Source organism: Arachis hypogaea, chromosome 15, assembly GCF_003086295.3.
Source record: "Arachis hypogaea cultivar Tifrunner chromosome 15, arahy.Tifrunner.gnm2.J5K5, whole genome shotgun sequence".
Classification (NCBI taxonomy): domain Eukaryota; kingdom Viridiplantae; phylum Streptophyta; class Magnoliopsida; order Fabales; family Fabaceae; genus Arachis; species Arachis hypogaea.
In genome coordinates, this window is record NC_092050.1 from 32583730 (window position 1) to 32590590 (window position 6861).

Consider the following 6861-nt stretch of genomic DNA (forward strand, 5'->3'; position numbering starts at 1 on the left):
ACTTGAGGATCAAACTAATTAGTCCACTTGACTTTCCTTTGCTTTAGTAAAGGTTAACTAAGTGGGATTAAAACTCAATTCTCATCACCATCGATAAGAATAACTAGGATAGGACTTCCAAATTTTTACACCTTGCCAAGAGTTTTATTAGATATTAATTTATTAATTCCTGCAATTTATTTTCCTTGTTCAAACCTTTCAAAACCCAAAATTCTACCTTTTCCATAGCTAATAATAAGTCATTCCACCCTGCAATTCCTTGAGAAGACGACCCGAGGTTTAAATACTTCGGTTTATAAATTTTATTGGGTTTGTTACTTGTGACAACCAAACGTTTGTACAAAAGGATTTTCTGTTGGTTTAGGAGCTATACTTACAACGCGATTATATTTTGTGAATTTCTTTACCGATAGAAAATTAGTTCGTCACATACCCACATATGATTGAGGCCATCATTTGAATTTTCCCTCACTTATCCCAAATAAGCCTACCTCCTACATCACCTTTGTTAGCCCCCTTGAGCCTTTTTAATCCCCTCTTGTTCTATAACCACGTTACTAGCCTTAAGCAGAAAAACAAATTAAAAATCCCAAGTTGAATCCTTGGTTGGCTCATCAATCTTACCAGTTTTATCAGTGACAAATCTTGATAAGAATCAAGTCAAGTCAACTCAAAAAAATACAAAGCATTAACAAGGAACAAATACCTTGTTATGTGATTATATTCACTTAAGAACCATGATGCTAAGTAGCTCAACTCAATTCACTAAAGTAAAAGTGCACAATTCAGATGCCAAACAAGGATAAAGTCTAATGCATATGGTCATGACAGCATATGAATCAAACTAACAATTCATTTAGGGAATTAAACAAGGCTTTAATGCTTAGTGCACATATTCTTCAAACTTGAAACCAAATTCAAGCAACAAGCAACCCAATCAACATCAATCAAACACTTGCGATTTATCTAATTAACAACTATTAAACTAAAACTAATATAATTACTAAAATAAAAATGAAATGCAAATAAAATAAAGTAACGCAAGTAGAGAAGAGAGCAAAAGCAAGAGAGGAGAGGGGTGGAAGAGCAAAAGAAGAGAAGAAGTAGAGAGAAAGAGAAGAAAAGAAGTGTAAAGGTGAGAAAACAGGGGCGTGCGTACGCACAAAGGGATGTGCGCACACACGAGCAATCACGCGTACGCGTCATGGACGCGCGCACATGGTTATTGCGAAAATGAGGGTCGACGCGTACACGTATTAGACGCGTGCGCGTGGAAAGGCGAAAATGCAAGGTGACGCGTACGCGTGGAAAGGCGAAAATGCAAGGTGACGCGTACGCGTGGGGCATGCGTACGCGTCGATGGGAAAAAGTTAAATGGTTGTGTGTTCGCATTATTCGTGCTAACGCCACGACCAGAGGCGATATTTTGGGTGTGCGTGGGCACAGGGCTGTGCCTACGCATAGAGAGGCTAAAATTTTTTTTTAAGGAAAGGATCATGTGTGCGCGCGCACACAGTTCTGTGTGTGCGCACAATAGCGAAAAGGGCAAGGGTGCATGCGCATAGGCTGTGCTGGCACTGTGAACAGGGGGCAAAATCATGAGTGTGCGTACGCACAGGTTGGTGCGCATGCACTGGAAGCAGAAAATAGTAGTTGTGTGCGCATGCACAAGTATGTGCGTCCGCACAGATGCCCTGTTTTTTTCAAAAAATTTTCTTTCAAAATCTAAGGTACCAAGCCTTAGCTCAATCAAAATTCAGCCCCAAAACATCCAAAACATCACAAAATCATGATCCAAGCCAAATTAACCTATCCAAATTAAAAATTAAACTAATTCTAAGATAATCAATCAAACAAAAATGCAATAAAAGCGAATTATAAACAAAGAGAAGGGTTGAAATAATGTTACCATGGTGGGGTGTCTCTCACCTAGCACTTTGGTTTAATGTCCTTAAGTTGGACTTATGGAGAGCTCTCATCAAACCTCCTTGAAAATCCACCCAAGCTTGTATCTTCCAAGGCAATTGAGATCCCCAAGCTTGTGCACCCAATCTTGTTGTGAATTCCTTCCATTCCTTCTAGGTAACAAGCAATTGAAATTCCAAATTCCTATACACAATAGCAATAAAACTCAAAATACAATGGGTGAGAGTTCATATGATAGAAAGAAAGTGAAAATCAAAGGTAATAAGAACAAAAAAAAATGAACTCCTAAAACTAGCAAAAACAAGCAATCAATCAAAACAAGCTATTCACATATTAACATATTTACATTAACCAAAAGCAAGCAACATTTGTACAATCATCCAAAATTAGGTTATTCACACTATTCACATATGCACAATAGCCAATAACATACACCATTGCAACTCCCCGGCAACGGCGCCAAAAATTTGATGGGTTTGAGAATTGAACATGCAAGGAATTAAAGCAATTAATTAAACATGCAAGGAATTAAAAGTCAAAGCAATAAAACTTAAAATGCAAGAAAACCTCTTGGCAAGTAATTGAAGGCTAAGGCTACCTATCCTAGCCATTGACCACAAACATGGCAATGATGTGGAATCAATCCAAATCAGTCAATCCTCCTTGAGAATTAGTCAAAAGACGTAATTGATCTCAATTCATAAGTCCTAGACAACTCACTAATTACTTAGTGAAAGACTAGCGTCAATGGAAACCAAACCAATTAACTATTCTCACACAATGCGGAATGGATATCAATGACTCAAGGCTCACCAAAGTCATCAATTTCAAGCCAAGAGTGGAGAAAAACTAAGTAAAAATAAAGCCAAGCATTTTATCAAACACTTGGTGTGCATGAAAATAAAGTATAATAAAATGACAAGAAATAATAAATGCTACAACTACCAAGCAAGGAAAGTAAAGATAGCAACTCAATAAAGCAATAAATGACATGAAAACATAAATTGTATTAATTGAAAGTAAAATTAACAAAGAGTGTTCATAACATAAAAATGACAAAATAAAGGAAATAACAAGAGAAATAAAGAAGGTAAAGACAAGAAAGCATGAAAACATAAAGGAAACTACATTAAAACAAGAATTAAAGTGCTGAAATTAAAAGAAAACTAAGCTAAAAACCCTAATTTTAAAGAGAGGGGGAGCTTCTCTCTCTAGAAAACTAAAGCAAAAACATAGAAAACCTAAGCCTAATTGCTCCCCTTCATTCAGCTTCACTTTGGCCTCATATAGCTCCAGAAATGAGTTGGACTAGGTTCTGGAGGCCCAAAAATTGCCCCTAGCGATTTGCATTAATGAGCTAACATAATTCGGGTCACGCATACGCGTCCCTGCGCAAAAATCCATCCACGCTACGCGTCGCTTGCAAATCCTCGTTGTGCGTGCGCACACATACTTGTACGTACGCACAGGTGCTGAAACTTCCAAACTCCATTTCTTCATGGTTTCTTCCCTTTTGCATGCTCTTTCCTTCACTCCTTCAACCCATACTTGCCTTGGAAACCTGAAATCACTTAACAAATACATCAAGACACCAAATGGGATTAAAGTGAATCAAAATTGACTAAATTAAGTACAAAAGAGCATGTTTTCACTTTCAAGCACAATTTAGGAAGGAATCTCAAAAGCATGCTATTTAGATGAATAAATGTGGGTTTGTGTGATAAAATCCACCCAAATTAAAGCAAAATATATCGTAAAATATGGACTCATCAATTCCCCCACACAACACAACCAAAGGGGTAAACATTTTATTTAATGCAACTACTTATATGTATGCAGCTATACTAAATGCTAACTATCTATATCTACAATATGCTTCCTATTGAGTTTGGTAGAATTTCAATCAATCCAAAGTAAAAACTTAGGGCCAAGAAACTCTAGACGTTCAGTGTGATGCCTCTCGACCTGCATATGAAAAACGACAACATATGAATGGAATGAGAACCGAAGGTTCTCAGCATGGTAATGGTGCCCAAATAAATAATAAATAAGGTTCCAAAAAAGTTAGAGGCAATCCTAGAACTCTGACACTCAGATTAAAATTTAAAGTTATAATTTAAAACCATAACAAGGTAATCTATCTAGGGTCCTTAGGTTCTATTAATGTATAAACTAATAGTACCAGAGATCCAATTGATCCCACAAGCAAGCCAGAATAAGACAACTAGCACAATCACAGAGAAAATACAACAAGCAAAACACAACCAAATGTAAATATGCAAACAATATGATGCATGCCTGTCCTAAGCAGGCCATGAGCTCATGCGTCGGTTGTCTACTCGTAACCCGACGTTACTCCGGGCGAACCCCGAATATGGCTCCTTTACCGTGTCAGTCAGGCACAATTATCATCATGGGCAAACCCATGTCAGTCAGGATATCTTGGCATCATGGTAAGAACAGGCTATCAGTTAGGCGAACCTTCCCGCATTAGCAACTTTAGGCTATCAGTTAGGCGGGCACTTTCGCATTAGCAACCATAGGCTATCAGTTAGACGGACATTCCCGCATTAGCAACCTTTGGCTATCAGTTAGGTGAGCACTTCCGCATTAGCACTTTGGCACAAGGTCTGTTCAAACATGCACTATTCAATTATGCTTTCATTTCTCGTTTCTCATTTCTTTTCTTTTTGTCATACCTCTGCATCACCAAATAAATATGCATACCTCCGCATCGCCATGTTACTAAGCATACTTCCGCATCACCAAATAATCAATCACTCTTACCTCCACATCACCTCATAGGTATATTTTCAATCTTAGCATTAAAACCTTTAATCTCCAAATACCCAAATTTCTTTAATATTAAATCAAGATAAAAAGTCATTTTCTTAATAAATCAAACTCAATTCCCAACTTAAAACAAAATCTTTTCTCAATAGATTGAACTTAAAACATTATACTTTTCTTAATCAATCGAACTGAAAACAAGAATCTTTTCTTAATAAATCAAAATCAATTAATACGATTCTTAAATCAAAATTTCTTTTAAATAATGCTTTAACCAAGCCTCGGAGTTTTATAAAATTTTCTACAGCATTTTCTCTAAAATTCGGACTTTGCCACCCTTCAAGGGTCCCTACCAAACTATCTTCAATTCTCAAAAATCCTTCTTGATAATTCAAACAAATCAAATTTAATATTATAAATCCATTTTCAATTCTTAAAAATCACTTCCAATAAATTATTTTTTTAATATAAAAACCCTTTTTTCAATTATGAGTAAATATGTAAACCAAATCTTTTTCTAACATAGAGTTATTTCTCAAAATAAGTTTGTAAATCAGGTTTCCAAAATAAAATCACTTTTTTGTATATTTTTACAAAAACTTAGTAGAACCTCTCCTTAAAATAGACTTCACCACCTTCACGGCTCCCTCACTTTTATCATTCCTTAACTTATCTCAATCCATACATTATTCTCAATTTTTACATCATTTTATCAAAACATACACATAATTTATTCACAACAACCACAATTTTGACAATTCTCATCACAACCAGCTATAAATCAGAATCTTTAACATTCTCAAATATTCAAAAAATCAAATATATATTCATCAAATTCAATTATTTCCACAGTCACCAATTCAATACAAATTCGTCATTCAACCATTTCAGGCAGTCATAAATTATTTGCAATTACTCATTAAACTTTTGAGCATTCATGAATTAAAAACTTATAATTTAAAAACGAACCCCTACCTCCGTATGAAATCAAAATCAATGAAGATTTTGGAGAAACTTTTTGACTGAGTCGCTGAAGAAGAAAATGTCAAAAATTGTCTGTACCTCGTAAAACTCCAATTAGGCGAACTCAAGGAAAAGAGGGGCTACGTCACCGTCAACTTCTACCGAACAAAAGTGACACCAACACGTAGAGGAAAAAGATACAAACATTTTTATCGAATTAGATTTTTTATTGGAGTTACGGATCGCAAGAAATCAAAGTCGGAAGCTTAGAGGGTTTCATGGTTTCCTCTCTCTCTATCCCACGGTCATTTCTCTCTCTTTCTTTTCTTTCAATCTTGGCCAAAAAGATAAGAATGAATATTAGATGATGATGATTAATGAATGGTTGCAAGGTATCACAATTATTAAGTAAAGGAACATGTAACCATTACATATGTATCTATGCATAGCAGCCACATTTTTGGCTTTCCTTATCTTTACTATGTATATATATAATGAATATATACCACGGCATATATGTATAATAATGGCCTTCGTCCACTTTCTTTTCCTTTTTTTTGAATAATAATAATAATAATAATAATAATAATAATAATAATAATAATAATAATAATAATAATAATAATAATCAATTTAAATTTAATAGAATAAATAATAATTAAATTAAACTTCAATAATCATAAAATTTTATTTAATTATTTTTGTTAAAAATAATTTTCTTAAAAATTATATCTCAATATAATATATTAGCTCATAAATAGCTAATTATTTAATTTTCAAAAATCTGGAGTCTTACAGATATAATACTCATAAACTTCATGCTAAACATATCAATTAGATATCCTATATAGCATAGACACAAACTCAGAGTATGCAGTAAAGCATAAGTAGTCCATCCCTCAGACTTACTTTAAATACCGTGAAATTAATAAATAATTAGCCAATAAATTAATTATTACTCAAAGAAATTAAGAAAATTAAATTTTATAATTTAGAGGAGTAGAAATATTAAAAAATAAATTTTGACACAAATTTTAAAAATTTTGACCCAAAACCGGACCAACGGACCAAACCAGTTGAACCGGGCCCAAAGCCCAGCCTATAAATCACCCACATGAAGCCGCCTTCTTCATTTCATGCATGAAATGTGCTGAAGAATAGGAAGAATCACGTTTACAAACC

At 34.5% G+C, this 6861-nt stretch overlaps 1 long non-coding RNA gene across 1 annotated transcript; it reads right to left on the bottom strand.

Annotated features, from left to right (window-relative positions):
- Positions 1 to 2919: 2919 nt before the first annotated feature.
- LOC140179496 (uncharacterized) lies at positions 2920 to 6059 on the bottom strand. Its single transcript, XR_011872978.1, has 2 exons — positions 5692 to 6059; positions 2920 to 3487 (listed from the first exon to the last, which is right to left on the bottom strand). It is a non-coding gene; the product is annotated as an uncharacterized lncRNA (long non-coding RNA).
- Between the last annotated feature and the right edge of the window lie 802 nt (positions 6060 to 6861).